Source organism: Acomys russatus, chromosome 15 (assembly GCF_903995435.1).
Source record: "Acomys russatus chromosome 15, mAcoRus1.1, whole genome shotgun sequence".
Classification (NCBI taxonomy): domain Eukaryota; kingdom Metazoa; phylum Chordata; class Mammalia; order Rodentia; family Muridae; genus Acomys; species Acomys russatus.
Window position 1 is genome coordinate 33,112,700 of NC_067151.1, and position 18,967 is coordinate 33,131,666.

The 18,967-nt window shown below is 38.3% G+C and overlaps 1 protein-coding gene and 1 non-coding gene across 3 annotated transcripts in view; one reads left to right on the plus strand and one right to left on the minus strand.

Annotated features, from left to right (window-relative positions):
• The window catches only part of Nbea (neurobeachin), a 657,568-nt gene that overhangs the window by 497,124 nt on the left and 141,477 nt on the right, over positions 1-18,967 (minus strand). The window lies entirely within an intron of this gene.
• On the plus strand, positions 5,760-5,891 carry LOC127199673 (small nucleolar RNA SNORA17). Its single transcript, XR_007831952.1, has one exon. It is a non-coding gene; the product is annotated as a small nucleolar RNA SNORA17 (small nucleolar RNA).

Here is an 18,967-nt window from a genome sequence, read left to right on the forward strand (position 1 = left end):
AAAATCCAAATTTTCTTTTAAACATTCATAGACTGTCTGCTATGGGTGGGCTCCTGTAAAGATCAAAATTAAGTTAAAGACCCTCTTCAAAAGGGAAGAACCAGGGCACAGTCACAACCTGAACCAAGCAAAACCAAATTCCAACAGCATAAAAAACTCCAATGTCCAGTGTCTGAGATCTGCATACCATCTTCTGGATGCCTTCAAAGGGCTTGGGTCACTTCTCCAACTCTTCCCTCTGCAGCACACACAGCTTGTCTTCTAAGCTGAGGTCATATCCATGCCACTGCTGCTGCTGTTCTTGGTGGTCATCCCATGGTACTGGCATTTCCAAAACTTCTGAGGTCCCCTGCTGCAACTGGGCTGCACTTTCACCAATAGCCTTTCATGGGCCCTCTTCCTGGTGCCAAGCCTCAACTACTCTGCATGCCACCTTCAGCCCTGGGCTTTCAACTGCCACTAAGCCTGTACCTTCACCAATGGCTTCTCATGGTCTCTCACACTGCCTAGGGTCAACTGTTCTCCATGACCCCTTCATGCTTTCAAAACCAATACCATCTGAGTGACTCTTACACATTACCAAGTGTAGCTGCCAACACAAAGTACAATCTTAGCTGCCTCTGAAAGACAGCTTCTTTGTGCTCTCAGGAAACATGTCTAAGACTATTTCACTGCTAATTTCTTAGCTCCAGCACACCAGCATCAACTGTCCCACATAAAGGTTTCCCTTTAGTAGTTCTGGTATCTTGTTAATCACAGCTGATTCTTCAGCCCCAGATACCCAGAAACAAAGAAACTTAAATGAAAATAGCAAACAGTCCTGATAGAGGCTTTAATTGTCCTTCTGAAACTTCACGTTATCCCTCCATCTTCTGCACTTGCTCTCCATATTCTTTTTTTTTTTTAAAGATGTATTTATTTATTTTGTATAGTGTTTTGCCTGCATGTACACTTTCATACCAGAAGATGGCATCATATCTCATTATACATGGCTTTGAACCACCATGTGGTTGCTGGAAATTGAACTCAAGACCTTAGGAAGAGCAGCCAGTGTTCTTAACCTCTGAGCCATCTCTCCAGCCCAGCTCTCGACATTCTTATCTTCCAAGCTCCTACAGAACATCCCACTTAGGTCTCAACACTCAATGGTTCATCTAGCCCAAAGTTCTAAAGTCCTTCCACAGTTACTCCCAAAATACGGTCAGGTCTGTCACAGCGATATCCCATTATGCTGGTACCAATATCTGTATTAGTCAGGGTTTTCTAGAATCACAGAACTTAAGGGATATATATATATATATATATATATATATATATATATGAATGAATATATATATATATATATATATATGAATGAATATATATATATATATATATGAATGAATACACATATACACACACATGAAGGGAATGTATTGGATTGACTTACAGGCTGCAGTTCAACTAACTGAATCATGGTCAGCTATGAATGAAAAGTCCAAGGATCTAGTAGTTGCTCAGTCCCATGAGGCTGGGTGTTTCAGATGGTCTTCTGTATAAGCTGGAATACTGAAGAAGTAGGCACCAATGATGTGTATGTGAAGAAGGAACAAACCCTTTTCTTCTCCCATTGTCCTTATACAGGCCTCCAGCAGAAAGTAGGTCCAGGGTATGCCTCCAGATCTGGATTAAAAGGGTGTGTCCATCTGCATCAAAAGAGTGTGTCATCCCACCTCAAGAGCTGGATTGAAAGCCTGTGTCTTCTAGCCACAAGATCCAAATCAAAGGCATGATTCTTTCTGTCTCAAGATCTGGATCACAGGTATGCTCCCCACTTCTAGATTGTAGTACATTCCAGATGTAGTCAAGTTGACCAGAGAGAACAGCCATCACACAGTGCAAGGGGACACATTCCATCACGGCAGAAATAGCAAGGTAGTAGGATCCAGCCCCACTTCATCCACAGTCAGGGAGTAGGAAAGTGGGCATGGATTGAAGCTAGACTACAAATTCTCCAAGCCTACTCTGAGCAGACCGCTTCTCCTAGCGAAATTCCACTTCCTAAAGATTCAGCAAGCTTCAAAAAGAGTGCTACTAGCAAGGGCAAAAGTGTTCAAACACATGAGCCTATGAGAAACATTATACTTTCAAACCACACACTCATTTAAAGAGTAAAATTTTTGTTTTTAAGCCATTTTAGGGGCTGGAGAGATGGCTCAGCAGTTAAGAGCACTGGCTGCTTTTTCAGACGACGTGCGGTATAGATGCCAACACCCACATGGCAGCTCACAATAATCGGTAACTCCAGTTCCAGAGGATCTGATGTCCTCTTTTAACATCTGTGGTTACTGCACACATGCGATACACACACATACATGCAGGCAGTACACTCACACATAAAATAAAAGTTTCATGCATTTCTTCCCACCTTCCATCAGTGAACATATAGTGTATATTGCAGAAACATGAAACAAGAAACATGAAAACAAGTCCCTAACACTGAGATCTGTGAGCCTTCAACCAGAAAGGAGTACATGACTGCGTAGGTCTAGAGAATAGATTCTAAGTACTGCTTAGGGTCAGCATTCACTCATTTAAGACACTTATGTGCAGTCCGTCTCCATTTGTTCTGCCATCAAAGAACATGAGGCCAGGCAAGCAGCAGCTTGAAATGGGTTGCTTTAGGCTACAATGGAAACTCAGCACATTTATGACTTTAATAGTGCCTTAATGTAGCAAATTCATTCACCCTTAGACGCTTGCTTCATCCTCCACCTCGCTCTTCTGTTTTCCCTGAAAGCCTATTCCTCAAACAAGATGAAATCCATCTCTCCTCAAACAGTTCCCAGTTGTTTGTATTTCTCTTACAGCATTTACAAAATCACTAATAGGCTTCCGTCAGAAGTAACTCTTGGAAAAAGTTTAACCTAAACAAGTTAGTTATTGCTGCTTCTTCACATATAAACTATGTGTAAACTGCAACTGAAGGATTTGATGTCAAAGGTTTATCATGAGGATTACAGGCTTGGGCTCACGCATAAACTACGGGCAAAAAACTGATAGGACTCTATTCTCTTTTCTCCTAATGGACCGAACAGTACCAAGAACATTTAATATGTATTCAACTTTTTACAAGTATACTTCAACTAAAAAAGTAAATCAAAATCATTTTAAATACTTGCCTTTTATGCTGAAATACATTTCTTTTATGATTAAATAGTACTAAATCACTGTGGTCAGTGGAAGAAATAAACAGAATTTTGTTTTCCTTTGTTCCAACACCAGAAATACTGTTTTTTCGATTCCTTTAACTTCATTTCTGCATATCCTCATAAGAAATTCTCTTTATACCCTATTCTCTGGTTATAAGAAACTGAACAATAGTTAAACTTAAATCTATCTTATTTCATTAAAAATATTCCATTCTGGCCCACTATGATGTTTCATTTGATTAGGGTCCTTCTAAATGTTTGTCTCTGTGACTACTGGAAATCTCTTATATACTAAGATGCAAACATTAAAAAGAGCAATTGATAAAGCAGGATTGTTCATCTTATTGTGAAAACTCTGGTCAAGAATAGATAATCACTACTACTTCTCCCAAAAAGAATACAAAGGAGGAAAAGAAGGAAACCAAAAAATTTCAAATGCTTTTGACTTCCATTAACAGAAAGTGTAATGTTTCTTATCAAATTTCTAATCCCTACCAGTTATCAGCAAGTGGAACTAACCCAAGTCCATTAAGCCACATGAATAAAACCTCCAACCTCAAGCTCTAGTTCTGTCTCTGAAAACAGGAGTGGGACTCAACAATGACAGATGGTAAACATTCTAGCAGCAAATATTTTCAGCCAAAATCACAAATAAAAGAAAGTGATGAAAATCTTGATCACTTAGCATAACAGAACTCGCCAGTTGTACTTCAGTGTGTAATTTTCAAGGTTTCTGAATCAGAGACTCAAAGAGGAGTTCGTGAAAAAGGAGGACTAAGGTTTTTCTCTTTTGATACATGACATTACTAGGTGGGGCACACATGTTGAGAATTTTCTGTAATCACTCACTAAGCACCTTTAAGGAAAATATCTAAGGTAATAGCAATGCAAGGTTGAGATATCATTTTTAACACTCAACTATGGACTTTGTGTGTAACAACATGGAGCAGCAAGGTAAGATGAAGCTCACTCATGAAACAATGGCAAGCGTTAGGGAAATAAACACTCACTTTCTGATTGGATTTGATACCTGCTCTACAGAAAAGAATTCATGTGTGTAATACTGTAAACCTAGTCACATGGCCACAGCTAGCCTTAGTGGGGAACCTACTGCTACTGTTTGCTAAATGGCATGATATGACAATCAAATTGCCTTCAAAATAGTTATGCTTGTGGCCCCAGATTGGTGCTGCTGTCAATTTTCATCAAAGAAGCTTTAATTCTCAAAGGTGTGTGATGACTACAGACTCATAACTGGTCTCAAAGAACTGAGAATAAATAAATGTTGGATGCTTAGCCATCGATAGGACATCTACATCACTGTGTCCAAGGTTCACAGCCCCTGTGATTCTTATGAACACCACCCAATGCCAACACCCAATTCTGGAACAAGGAGAAGGCTCAGAGAGCCCCACCACTCCCAGACAATTAATATAGTCAATGCTTAAGGGGTGTGGGATTTTTTTCCAGCAGAAATGTCAGAATTACAATTCTAAGTATGGCATTTAGAATTGTATCAATTAAGCCTGCGAAAACCTCTGAACACGTAGTTATCAAGGAAGAAGTATAGGTAGACAGTTTAAACATTGTGTCCTTTAACTTAAGGGAGCTATACTAATGCCAAGTAATTAAGCTGGAATTGGAGGACTTTGCTCCTAACTTTCAGTGTTCTACATTAACTTCAATGAGTATCAGTCCTACATTGCATTCTAAGATACCTACTACTTGGTGTCATAAAATTGGTGTTTAAAAATAATGTATTCTCACTTGTAAGACTACCTGTGTACTGCCAATCACAATGTTGAATAGTTTCAATAAATGCCACGTGGCACACAAGATCTACAAAATCTATATCTCTACAGAAACTTTGCTGCTTACAGAGTTTAAAATCTTTCTCCTATTCCGTGTGCTTTTGTCCTATATGCTGCCTTTTATATTTACATGTTTGGGTATGTGTAGTTACAGAATTGTTTGTGTATTTCCCCTAGAGTGAACAGACCCCCCACCCCCAGCTAAACCTTAATTCCTCCATGCCACAGCGCTAGAGAGATGAGGCTCATTGGGAAGGTTTTGGCTCACAGAAATGGAGCCCTCAGGAATGTAATAATGCCTTTCTCTGCTCAAGTGAATCTAGTCTCATGGAATGCATTCATAAGTATTGTTGAACAGTGTTTTTTCATTTTCAAGCACACCCTCCCACATCTCTACTTTGTACAAGTAGAGAAAGCATGAAACCTTCACCAGAAGCCACCCAATCTTGAACTTGCCAGCCTCCACAACTACGAGCCAAAATATATTTCTATTGTATATAATAGCCACCCAGCCTCAACTATTCAATTTTAGCAATAAGCAAACAAACAAGCAAAAAATAGACTCAAATCACTACTTAAGGTCACAAGCTGTAAAATAAATCTATGTTTACCACCAATTTATCAACATACAGCCGACAGAAGCTTAATAGTCCAAATGACAAGGTGTTTTTAAACCCTGTTTCTATTCTATTCTATTCTTACCTTTTTCCTGACTACTTTAATTAGGCCTGTGTTATAGTTTAAAATCCTATTTAATTCTGCCCCTAGAGGTGTTGCAGGTGTGGCTGCTGTGTCACATGTGCATCAGTGGGTGGCAGAGAGGTGAGAGGCTGTGTCTATGCTCAGTGTTCTGACCTGTGAACATCTGAATGATTAAGAACCTAACATTCCCTGAAAAAAAGGTGAGCCTGAAATGACCACTAATCCAGTGCCAGGGGGCCCAGATAGGGAGCTTGCCTGAGATGACTTCCAGGGTCTCACCAGGCAGGCCTGGACAGGCTCCCAGGTCAGGGAGCAAGCCTGGGACTGAGGAGGCCCCTGGGCAGGAGTGAGCCTGAGGGGCCACTCAGGCAAGCAGGTCAAGGAGTGAGTCCTAGATGGCCCCCAGACTGATGCCATGGGCCCGAAACAAAGAGCTAGCCTGAGATGAGCAATAGTCCAGCACTGCACAGGCCTCAGGGGCGGGGTGGGGGGTGGGGGGAGTAGCACAGACCATGCCTAAAATGCCCAGCACCATAATGCAAGAGTGGGACATAGCACTCCTGAGATGACCCCCAGACACTCAGAGACCCTAAGCAACACTAAGAAGAACAGAGCAACACTAAGAAGAACAAGTAAGTGGTGGAGAAATGGAAGAGAAACAGAAGGCTGTGGGCACAATGAAGAGAGGCAGAACTGGAGACTCGAGGGTAGTGAGAAACAGCCTGATGTGAGTAGCCTGTGATCCCACTTGATATCATGGTGGTGTCCTGGCCTGTGCTGCCACCAGGCACCAGGGTCCTTGGCCTTGCAGCAGCAGGGTTCTGTTACCATCAATGGCCAGGCAGATGTCCCTGGTCTAGGCTGCTGCCCTGGGACATGTTGATGTCTGAGGCCTGTGCAAAACTGGCACCACCCATCATCTGGGCATCATGGGATAGCTGGCCTTGGGAGCAAAAGAGCAGGAGAGCTGAACCCACCCATGCCAGCTACAGTATTCAGAAGAGCAGGGATGCACATTTTGGGAGTTTCCAATGAACCGGCCCAGAAGATACAAGCATGAAAGAGCTGGCCCTATCACTGTGGGGATGTGCAGTGGTATAGATGAGGGAGAGACAGCCTCTTCCCAGTTGGCCTCTCACCATCTTCAGCAGGTGTGAGAACAGGAAAGCTAGCCCTGTCCCTTATCAGCTTCAGTACTTGGGAGGCCCTGTACCTCAGCTGGGCAGTATAGTAGAGCTGATCCTGGTGCGGTCACAGGCAAGCAAGGGTGTGAGGATGGGAGAGTTGGCCCTACCTCTTACGTGCTGGGCAGTGGCATGGAGAAGGAATGGAGGCCCTCCTCCTCTCCTTCATCCTTCGACACCTATGGCAGGTGGGAGAGCTAGCCCCAGGATCATGAGAGTGGAAGGGCTGGTCATGTCCCTCAGAGGCTGCAACACTTGGGAGAGCAGACCCTGTACCTCACCTGGTAAAGATGGCCCTGGTTGTGGGGACTGCAGGTAAGTCATCTGTGAGAGTGGGAGAGCTGGAGGGCTCACCAGCTCAGATACCACTCAGGCTCAGATCCCGGGCTTTGAATTGGTCCATCCCAACATCTACCCCATTGATGAACTGCTAGAGTACTTTAAGGGGCTGGTTCTACAGATCCAAAACTATAGGGTCTTCATGACACAGGGTGACAACAGGATATGGGAGAGTAGTTCCAGTGAGGTTCCAGTATTGACAGAGTAGCAGAAGCCAGAGGCTTAGATACAGTATCTAATATCTGACCAAGTCATTGAGATGAATAATTGCAAGCAAAAAATATGAACAAGGGGTACACTGTCAAGACACACTATGACAGACTACAGTTTCCAGAGCAAGATTTTGTTCACTGTTGGGGAGGAGGTTGCAAGGGTGGAGGGTGGGTATACTGTGGGGAAGACGGGTGGGATTGAGGTATATGATGTGAAATTCACAAAGAACCATAACTAGTATTTTAATATGCAATTTAAAAATTAGATGATTAGAATATTAAACAGTAAACTAACACAACTTCATTTTCAGTCAGGCAAAATAAAATAAGTCTCTGACTTACTAAATGAATTAACAGAGATTAGAATACAGATACAAATTTATCATCTTATTACTAGGGACAGCAAGTCTTTCAAATATTACAGATCAAAAGGAAAGTAATAAAAATAAAACTGAAGATTTGTTTAAATGCTACCGCAAAAAATGCTCTAAGTACATGCTACCTGAAGTGCCATGCAAGGAGAAGGCTGCAGTAAAATAAGCCACCATTTTACCTCCCACATCACAAAATCTTGAGTTGGGAGATGGGGTAGAGTATCCCATTCAAATGCAGTGTGCTTAGTCACCCAGCTGACTTGGATTCTGACCCAATCTTCCTATCTCCCTTAGGACAGCAAGCACATCATAAATATTCCAACCTTATTTTGAATAGCGCTGCACTAAGTGTGCATTCTGTACAGAAATTGTGTATATCTCTCATATACACAGTTTCTGCTTGAGAGAAGAAAAAAAAGGAAAGTAACATCCTTCCTTTACTGTTTTCAAATGAATGAAAACTACATATGGATAGATGGATGGCTGGACCAACATACAATGCATATTCATGTATGCATAGTAGATCTACAAAGAAAAATAAAGGCTTAAAGAGGTGCAATTTTGGCTCAAGGGCATAAGGCAAAATAAAAGCAAAGCCAGGAACTGAATTCAGATTAGTCAAACCATGAAGGCAAAACTATTTATAGAAAACCAAGACACAAAAAGAATTTGACTCAAAACAGTATTTACACAGTGACTTATAAATCTAAATAAGAGAGTCAGGTCTATCAGTTCCTGGCTTTAAAGGAGCTAATAGCAGCAAATGCCAGAAAAGGCACCTAACTACAGAGAACTCAACACAAAACTGTCTCCTCTAGAAAAAAAATGTATAGCAAAAGGAAAAGCTTAAACTCAGACCTAATAGATAGTCGGGGAATTGCTGAGAGACAAAACACTTACAAAAAGATGGTACAAGTATTCTTTATTTGAAAAACCTGAACTCAGGAATGAGTCAGATTTTGGAGGGATGTTCTTTGAATAGTTTATTTGTTTTTGTTATTTTGTAATATTTATGAAGCCTTAGGAATTGAACATCCCTAAGTCAAAAACTACCTATGTTCTCAAAAGATTTAAATAGTGACACATTTATTTCAACATTTCAGATTAAAGATCTTTAATCTGTATTTGAATGCAGCACAAGGATATGCCTTTAGGCCACACAGTCTACTCAGCAAACTCCAATTAATCCTCCCAAGCCACCTGCAGGGAACTCCTCCTTCTCCAATTGGCCCTTACTCCTCCAGATAATTAAAGACTCTCTATGATGCTACAGTATCTAATATATACGTTCACTCAAGACCACAAGCAAAGAGAAAAGGTAGAACCAGGAGATGAATTCTGAATTCAGATTAGTTATACCAAAAACCCCTAACATGATTTAATATTTTTAAAAAATTTACATATCAGTCTCACTCAAATATCATGCTCTTAAGACAACTGTCATCTTTCCAATCTCCTATACCATCAAGTTTGGTTATCCCTTGGCTCCCATTAATGCCAAGGAATAGCAATGTATTTAAGTTAAATCTTTGGAAATAAATGGACTATGATTAAGATAAATGTATATGGTTTTTATGTTCTTTGAAAGAACATGGTAGAAGAAGAGAACTAACTCCTGTAAACTGCCCAGTGACCTCCATAAATGTATATACAGAGAGAGAGAGAGAGAGAGAGAGAGAGAGAGAGAGAGAGACAGAGAGACAGAGAGACAGAGAGACAGAGACAGAGACTGGAGGGAGCTTCTCTCCATCACATTTCTGGAGCTCTGCTGGGATTTAAGACCATGTAAGAAGCCAAGTGCTAGTGGTGCACACCTTCAATCCCATCACTCAACAGGCAAAGGCAGGTGGATCTCTGTGAGTTTGAGGCCACTCTGGCCTGAAGAGCAAGATCCAGGACAGGCAAGGCTACATAGATAAACCCTGTCCAAAAAATGTAGAACATTGTGCATGTCTACAATGTTAATGGGAGACTAAAATATAAAACATAAACAACCAATTTGGGGGCTTGGTGGGGGGGAGAGGGAGACAGTTTCCCAGAGTACAGTGACAGTGCCCTATGCCAGGTGGCTGTGGAGGATGAGCACCCCTGAGCACTGCTAAGAAGCACGCAGATACTGCAATCGCACTGGTTTTGCCTTGGCTTGACTCTTCTCCAGTACTAACGTGATCATTCTTGAATCAAGAACTTACCTCTAAATCTAGCCCAGCAATCTAGATGCTCTTGATGGTCTTCCTGCACAACCTTGCTTTGTTTTGCTTCACTTCACCCAATAGATACTTGGCTCAATACAAATGAGGGTTTGCAAATTCTCCTCAAAGCAGCCCATACCACCTAAAAACAACTACTATTTTGTACTTACATTTTTCTTTGGGGGATGAAATCACTCCTAAGTGTGCATAAACAAAAGTACACACACAAACACACACCTTGGACAGGGGCAAAGTGAACAGGGGGAACGTGTGTAAATAGAACTAAAATACATGTGCACCCCAAGGAGACATAAGCATACTCAACTCCAGAAAGTAAGAGTAGAAGTTTAATAGAACGAAAATTTGTAGAACCTATGAGAAAAAATTGTCACCGGAGAGAGCCGGGGCATATCATAACATACCATATACATTATGCTGCTGACCTTATTAACTAAGTAAAGAGGACAAACTAAGTGGTTTTGCACCCAGGTGTACAAACAGATTCTTGTGGGCTTTTAAAAAAAAATCAAAATTTTAATTTATTTATACTTCCTTAGTTAAAAGTACTGACTCTTGCTTTAGGAAAATACTACAGTTACCACAAATTTCTTTCCATGCATTATTTTCAATAAACTATATAGCTAGAATTTGAAACAGAGGCAAATCAAATTCTTAAGACTTCTTTTATTTTATTTTTTATTTAAAAGCAGTAGGAGCTGGAGAGTTGGATAAACAGTTGAGAATACTTGTTGCTCTTATAGAGGACCCAGATTCAATTCTCACTACTCATAAAAGGGATCACAATCTTCTTTAACTCTAGTCTCAAGGGAATTAATACCCCTTTTTTTTTACCTCAATGGGCACCAGGCACACATGTGGTGCACAAACATGCAAGGAAAACACACATACACATAAAATAACAATACATATAGAGTGTGTGTGTGTGTGTGTGTGTGTGTGTGTGTGTGTGTAGTGTATTATTTAATTTTAAAGCAGTAAACACAGAGAATGCTGCCCTCTGTATAAAACCTCAAAAAGGGGAATGGACTACTTGTTCTTCTTTTATCCTTAGTTTCCTTATCTATAAATCACTAGCCAATGTACAGCATTTAGCACAATGACTACTGATATGAGCTTAACAGATGTAGCAGTAGCAGTGCTGTCACAAAACAAAAGAGATGGACATTTTCTGGGATATTTCAGCAGATATTTAAGAAGACAGATTAATGTGGAAATTTAAAAAACAAAACAAAACTGTACTCAAGGCGATACCAATGAGTAATGCCTTTGGGTGTACAGATAAATGCACACAGGAATAAAGATGTGAGGAAGAGGACAAAGAGGAAGAATGGAAAAGAATGGAGCATTCAGATGAAGACATTTTAAATGACAGTTAGTAAAGCTTCAATAACAAATATATTACATTCCTATCATCATCTATCTTTCTGGCTAAGACCAGTTGTATGGGCAGGACCACATCATCTCAAAATTCTTATGAAGTCTTGACTCTCCAAACCTAAGCCCACCACTGAATTTGAAGGCAAAACCTTTGAAGAGATCATTAAGATCCAATGAAGAAGCCGGGCAGTGGTGGCACACGCCTTTAATCCCAGCACTTGGGAGGCAGAGGCAGGTAGATCACTATGAGTTTGAGGCCAGTCTGGTCTACAAAGAGAGTCCAGGACAGGCAAGGCTACAGAGAGAAACCCTGTCTCAAACAAACAAACAAAAACAAAAAGAAAAGACAAAACAAAAAAGATCCAATGATGAAGCAGATGAGTAGATCCTAGTTTAATATGGTAGTATGCAGATATGCAGAGATTAAGACACCAGCACATAAAAGAAAGATCAAGCCAAGGCAAACAGAGAACATCTGCAGGCAAAGAAGCTTTCAGAAGAGCCCAACTCTGAAAATATCCTAGTCTTGGGCCCCTAGCCAGCACAAGAAGAAAAAAAAATGTCATTTAAGTCACCACATCTGTGGTATGTTCTGGCAGCCCAAGCAAAATAATACACGAGTTAAGTATAAGATACACAGCTTAATACAACAGAAAGTGTAACTGTGACACTAGAAATTTGGAGACCTGAAAATTAAAAATAGCGCTGCCTAATTTAGATCAGTAGCTTCTCTGTTTCTTGGGTGTCTATATTTGAAAATCGAGACATTTGAACTCTTATGAAACAATACCATTCCAACATTCTACAGTTTAAGAGGCCTTCTTCACATACAATGCCCCTAATAACTAACACTAAAGTAGCTATATAGACATGAGACAATCTAATGCAAAGTAGGTTACTTTTTGACAGCCAAATAAATCTTCACAAAAATATTCTGTTTTCCAGGTAAAATTAAAGTTTTTTTCTTGACTTCTGGGTTTTGGTAACAGTAAATACATGAGCATCTATGAAAGTTCACATAAAGGTGTTTACAGTAGCTGAAAAACACAGAGTCTTCCATTATTCCATTAAGAAATTCATCTGAGTAGAGTATATGTGTTGAGAGTAACAGTACTTTCACCTCACCGTAAGAAAGAACTCCTACACTTAAGTCTACCAATTGCTTTCCATCAACATTTACAGTATGTGCTGACAATAAACCACTTTTAATTTGTTGCCATATTGATTTCCATGAATTATTTAGGCAATTTTTACCAGAGCAAGGAGAACAAGCTTTTCCCTTGTGACATGTGGGTTTTAAATTGTGCTATTAAGTCAATGCTATTAGTTAGGATGAGGTTTACAGACACATAACAGGAAAACCTAAAATATGAATGGCTTGAACAACATGAAAATGTTGTATACATGTGTACACTCATGTACGTAGGCATATATAGAAATACAGCATCCTAGAATAGGTTTCTATATTGAGAATAGTTCATTTTTTTCAAAAATGTAAAAACTTCAGTAGCTTCCTCTCCAAACAAATGGTATTCAATATACCATGTCACAAATACAACCCACCATACATCTAACTACATTTTCTATCAACCTTGTTAAGAGAAAAAAAGAAAAAGGAAAAGTGATGTTAAAAATTTATTCAGTAAATCTAAATTCCCAAAATATCACTTCAACATGAAATAAGTATTGAAATATCTTGGTTTTGTATCTAGTCTTCAAAGTCTTCATACTCACAAAAGCTTTTCTTTACTACTTTTTTGTGTGTTTGTTTTGCTTTGGTTTGGTTTGGTTTGGTTTGGTTTGGTTTGGTTTGGTGTTTTCAAGACAGAGTTTTTCTGTGTAACCCTGGCTCTCCTGGAACTAGCTCTGTAGACCAGGTTGGCCTTGGGCTCACAGTGATCCACCTGCTTGTGCCTCCTGTGTCCTGGTGTTAAAAGGATGTGCCACCACCGCCTGGCCTCTTAACTCCTTTTGAAGACTTCTTTCTTCATTCTGAGCAGCTATCAGGCATCTACAATCTGCAGCCCAAGGGGTCATATGTACCCAAGATAGCTATTAATGGGGCCCAACATAATATTGGAAGCTTGCATGAAACATTATGAGATTCGGGAGGTAATTTTTTAAGTTAGATTGCAGAATTCTCGAGCGTGAACTTTGTAGATGACATCATGTCACAATATAAAATGGTTGGACATGCCTATTTGGGTTAATTTCTGTCAAATAATTTACATATTCTATTGCCTATATCTGTCACTGTAAAACATTATAAATTCCAGTGAAGGGATTTTGATATGATCACATAAAATTTACAATTTCTACCAATCCATACAGTAAGTATTCAATAAGTATTTGTGTGATAATAATATATACATATATATTTATAAATATGGGTGTTTACATAAATATGTACATAAGTACATATTTACATGGATATGTATATGGATACTCATGTAAATATGTACAAAGCCGAGGTCTTAGTGAAAATGAGAACTCAGACCCAACAGACTGCTATTTAAGTGAGGGAGGATGAGAGCCACAGAAAAGTAAGTATAAACTGGATAGTCTATAATGTACTAATCCATCCCAAATAACTAAAACCAACTGAAAAATTATGTAACTCAATAATAACTTACACATGTATTATGTTTGCCTGTGTACTGATAATGAAGAAAAGTGTTTGTAAGAATTATGGCTTTTTTTTTTCAAAACAACTAATACCATACCACAAGTGTAATAAGGCTGATTATTATACCTTATTCCCATAAACTCTTATCCTTCTACATGTATAAATATTAAATTAACACTATAAGGTATATAACTCATTATCATGTGGATTCAAGCCTCATTAATTTTTACTCTGAAATAAAAATCTTTACTATATTTTCTAAGCAGGTCATTTTCAATTTTTTTCAGATTTTGAAGCATAATTTTCAATGTATTGAGTTCAGCTGTCATTCCCAAAGACAGTTTGTCATATAGTCACCAAAAATACATTAACTTATCTTTCAGAGTGAACATTACTAATCAGAGGAGGCATAATTTCCAGTATACATGTATTTTCTCTTTTAATGAAAACACCCAGCAAATCTGACTAAAGCTATTTGGTTCAACATGTCCTCCATGCATGTATTTATAAGTATTCAAACTAAGAAAAAAAAACCTTTATAGCTACTCATCCTGGCAAATACCAACACTTTAAAAAAGGACAAATAAGGGCACACATTGTAGGGCACAGCTTTAATTCCAGCACTCAGGAGGCAGGAAGATCTCTGTGAGTGCAAAGCCAGCTTGGTAACATGGCAAGTTTCAGGTCAGCCAGGGCTACACAGTTTGTGTCAAAAAATGATGATGATGATGGTGCTGGTGGTGGTGGTGATAGAACAAATAAATGTATTGCCATACAATTATTGCTGCATTATTATATATACTTTCCTAATATAATTTTCAACTTATTTTTCTGTATATATATATTCTATTTTATAAAGTAACTGAAAAACTATAACTTGAAGAAAGAAAATCTCTTGAAGAGAAGATGAGACAAGAGCTTCTTATATAAAATTTTAAATAGTTGACGGAATAGTAATCTCATCAAAGCAACTAAGAAAAATTAAACCTATATTATTATAATTCAGAAATTAAAAATAATATTTAAGCTCTTAGTTCATTTATTCTGTACTCTATTTTTTATTTTGCTCATTTTCCACAAATGTTCAAGGTTTTAACTCTGATGTTCACAATCATTGGAAGCACAGGTACTAACAACAACAAATAACTTAACTCCAAACATATAAATTTCAAACAAAACTGTGCTCAAAGATAATACACTTTCAACATGGCCATCCCTTCAAAACCTGCTATTTTATAAGTCAGCATTTAACAAGTGCTTACTCTGCACCATGCCTATCATCAGTGCATGGCTCAGCAAGGATCTCTTCCTTATCACTTCCTCCAATCAAAACTTGACATATTCAATCTTCCACCTACCTCTTCCTGATGAGCATCCTCTAATTCATTTTTAAGAGCAAGACTTTTCTGCCCCAAAGGTAAATGGCAATGATGACAGCTGTGATCTATGACTCAGAAACCATATAAAATTAAATTTGTCATTCTAAGTCTCCAAAGAAATTAGCTGAAGACCAATAACGGAAGGAAAGAACAACCAGACTTCCAAAAGTTGACTTTGGATCTCCATATGCACACTGTGGCTACCACCCACTCCCCACACACATATGCAAATTTTAAAATATAGTTTTTGAAAGAATAGCCCACCTTCAGAAACTGTGCTATATAAAAATAATTTCAGTGGGTATAGGCCATGTATTCTAGAAGTTTTGTTAGATGAATATTTTAAAGATAAATGCTTTTTTTCTTGTTTAATTTTACAGTGTAGATTGTTGAATGTAAGTACACTATTGGTTCTGAAGCATACAGTGAATTACAAGGCTTTTAGTTCAGAAGAATGATGATGAATATTCAGTAAAGAACTGAAATCACTATGTGTAACAACCTATGAGAAATTAACTGTTGTTACCCCTATAGTTTTTTAGGTAACAAGATAAAAATAATTAATATGAGACTGTTACTGGTCTTCCTTCTGTGCCTACTCAGGAGAATTAGGCTTTCTTGTTCAGTCTTCACCTCCCCCACCCTTTGGGACTACCTTGCCACTCTAATTATTTTAAGCTTTGTAAAATAGAGAGACAAAGAAATACTATGAATACAGAGGTTAGGGATGCGAAGGGTTGTATGGAGAAGTTCCAAAATAATACAATTTAAAACATCTATACTAGGGGAAAATAATTTTAAATAAACATGACTATGGTCCATGTATCTATTGTACATAATATTTATGAAATTTAAAAAAGATAAAAATTAGTGAAATAAGTTACTTTTCTTACTGACCTGCCCATTTCTGTCTCTATTAGAACACTGAACACATGTATCAGACACAACATACACAAATATAGACACAGTGTCTCATTTGTATTGCTAATAGACACTGGATGGGATCAGCACCTCTGACTCACTAGAGACATTATTATAAAGGAAATAAGGCAGACACTAAATAACAAACATTATGTCTTTCCTCTTATATGAGATAGTCAAATTCACCTAGAGAGAAAGTGAAATGTGGCTTCCAAGGACTGGGGGACATAAAATATGCTAATTTTTCTATTCATTTTAATCTTTTCAGGAATATGACATACTCAAAATTATAGTCATTATTTTTTTATATTATCATACCTTTATTCTATATGTCATTTATCCAGTATTTATTGAATGCTTGTTAAGTAAAAGAGTATGTAATTATTCTGAAATAGTATAACAAAATAAACCTTTCAACAGCCAATGCAAAAAGAGAAAAGAGAGGAAAGAATGGATAGAAAAAGCATGAGTCCCCTATAAGGATTTATTTATGTCAACTAGATTAACTACAGAATGCCCAGATAGTTAGTATGTCTGTAAATATGCTTTGAGATGTGATTAACATATGAATAAATAGACTGAGCAAAGCAAACTGACCTCCCCAATAAGGGTAACTAACTAATGGGTCAACTAAAAGCCTAAAAATAACACACACACACACACACACACACACACACACACACACACACACACACACACACACACAAGAGCTGGCCCTCTCACTAGTCAACTCCTAAGTATTTGAGCTAGGATAAGGTGTAGTGGAAGTTTTGGTATCCTCAAAAACTGGGTTGTTATATAAACAGGTTTTTGCTCTAATCCCAGGTACAGGATATAGAGCTGCTTTTAGTTTGTCCATGGTTGATAATTGCCTTGTGTAGCTCAGAGAGGGGTGTGGTATTTTCCACCTGCAGTTGGTAGAATTCTGAGGACTTGGGGAGGATATAAATACCAGAGCCCAGAGAGAGGAAGGAGCTTCAAGGAGACAGTTGTTGGAGGAAGAAAGCTGCTGGTTCAGTGGACTGCTTGATACCTTTAAGACTGATATTGGTATTGCCCCAAAGAACCCTAAGACCCTAATCAGTCAGAAGTAGCTAAAGAGAAATCTACCAACTCCTCTTTCTAACCCTCTTTCTCTCCTACCTAGGGTGGGGATTGGAAGGAAAGTAGAGGCATACGGTGACCCAAATTAATAGACAGTAAAAAATAGTGCCAACAATAAGGAGTCCTATAAGCACCTCTTCTCCATTCTTTGGGCAGAATTATTACCATCAGCTTAGTTAGTTATCAATTCTTTAAACTTAAACAAGTTATGTCATAGCTCTTCTAATTTCAAGTTCACCAAATATGTAGTTTATGACTACATCTCTGTAACTATGTGAACTGATTTTTTTGCAGTAAATCTCTTTGTTAGCATACATGAAAGCTCCTACTGGTTTGAGTTTGTATGTCAGACATAGCCAAGAGAAATAAACACAAAAATAATGGAATAAACTGGGCCCTAAGAAATTTTGCCACCTCTTGTGAGCAAGCTTGGCAAGACCAAGAGATAAAATAAAATAAAATAAAAACTAATAAACATTACCAGAATAAAGAATTATGATTTTGTCAAGAAAAACCAAACTGTACTTAGCATTAAGGGCCCAAGTGCAAGCTTCCTGTTTGTCTGGAGAGCTGGTCTATTCTTGACCTTTACTTCTGGAGAGTAGTTACTGACTCAAGAAACAAGTCACAAATCACCCACCCAGTCAAGACTTCTCCAAATAAAATTAAGTCTTCACAGCACTTCCTTTATATCTCTGCAATTTTACTTTTTATTGTTGTAATTTATCTTTTTGTCTCTCTATTACCTCTGCTGAACTTTGAGTAATCTGAAGGCAAAGATTACGAAATTGTTTTTATATAGCAATGAACATCTTAACTGTAACACTAGAGCGCTAGCTTGATAATTCGGTAAATTATTTAACTATCATTTTTAGTACTTTGATCAGCTTTGATTTAAAAAGCTTGCTTCTACTTGAAAGTTATAAACCAGAGGCACAAATATACTAAAATAAATGGCACTACAGTCATCCAGACAAATGGAAAAGAATGCTGGACTAAGTAAGATCAAGGAACTGGTTAATTCCTAGTCTGTGAAAGACTTAGTGTATGGACCAATATTCTCATTGGATCAAGTGACAGAGCAGTCAGACTATTCACCACATCTGGCTCCTTACCCATCTTAAATGCTCAGATAGCTTCTTTAAAACATGAACCATGTATATATAAGCCTAAATGTCACTAGCATCCTTCTACTTGTAACACAGAAATGCTAAAGCAAATAGCCAATAAGGAAATAAAAAGAATCAGCAGGTAGAACAAAGTAAATACTCAGTCACAAGTACAACATGACCAAAATAAGCCAACTTCATGCATTATATTAAAGGTGAAAATACTCAGGAAGAAAAAATGGAGGGGTCACTATGTACCACAAAATGCCAAATCCTGTATTAAGTATTCAAAATAGCAAGGTGATAGTATTTTGATCCTCACGAGATTCTAATTCTCTAGATAGTTCAACTGATAAACAAATAATTAGAATGTGCAAGTGTTGAATCTGAGATATAAACAAAATAAAGGAGAGGGCCATCTTACA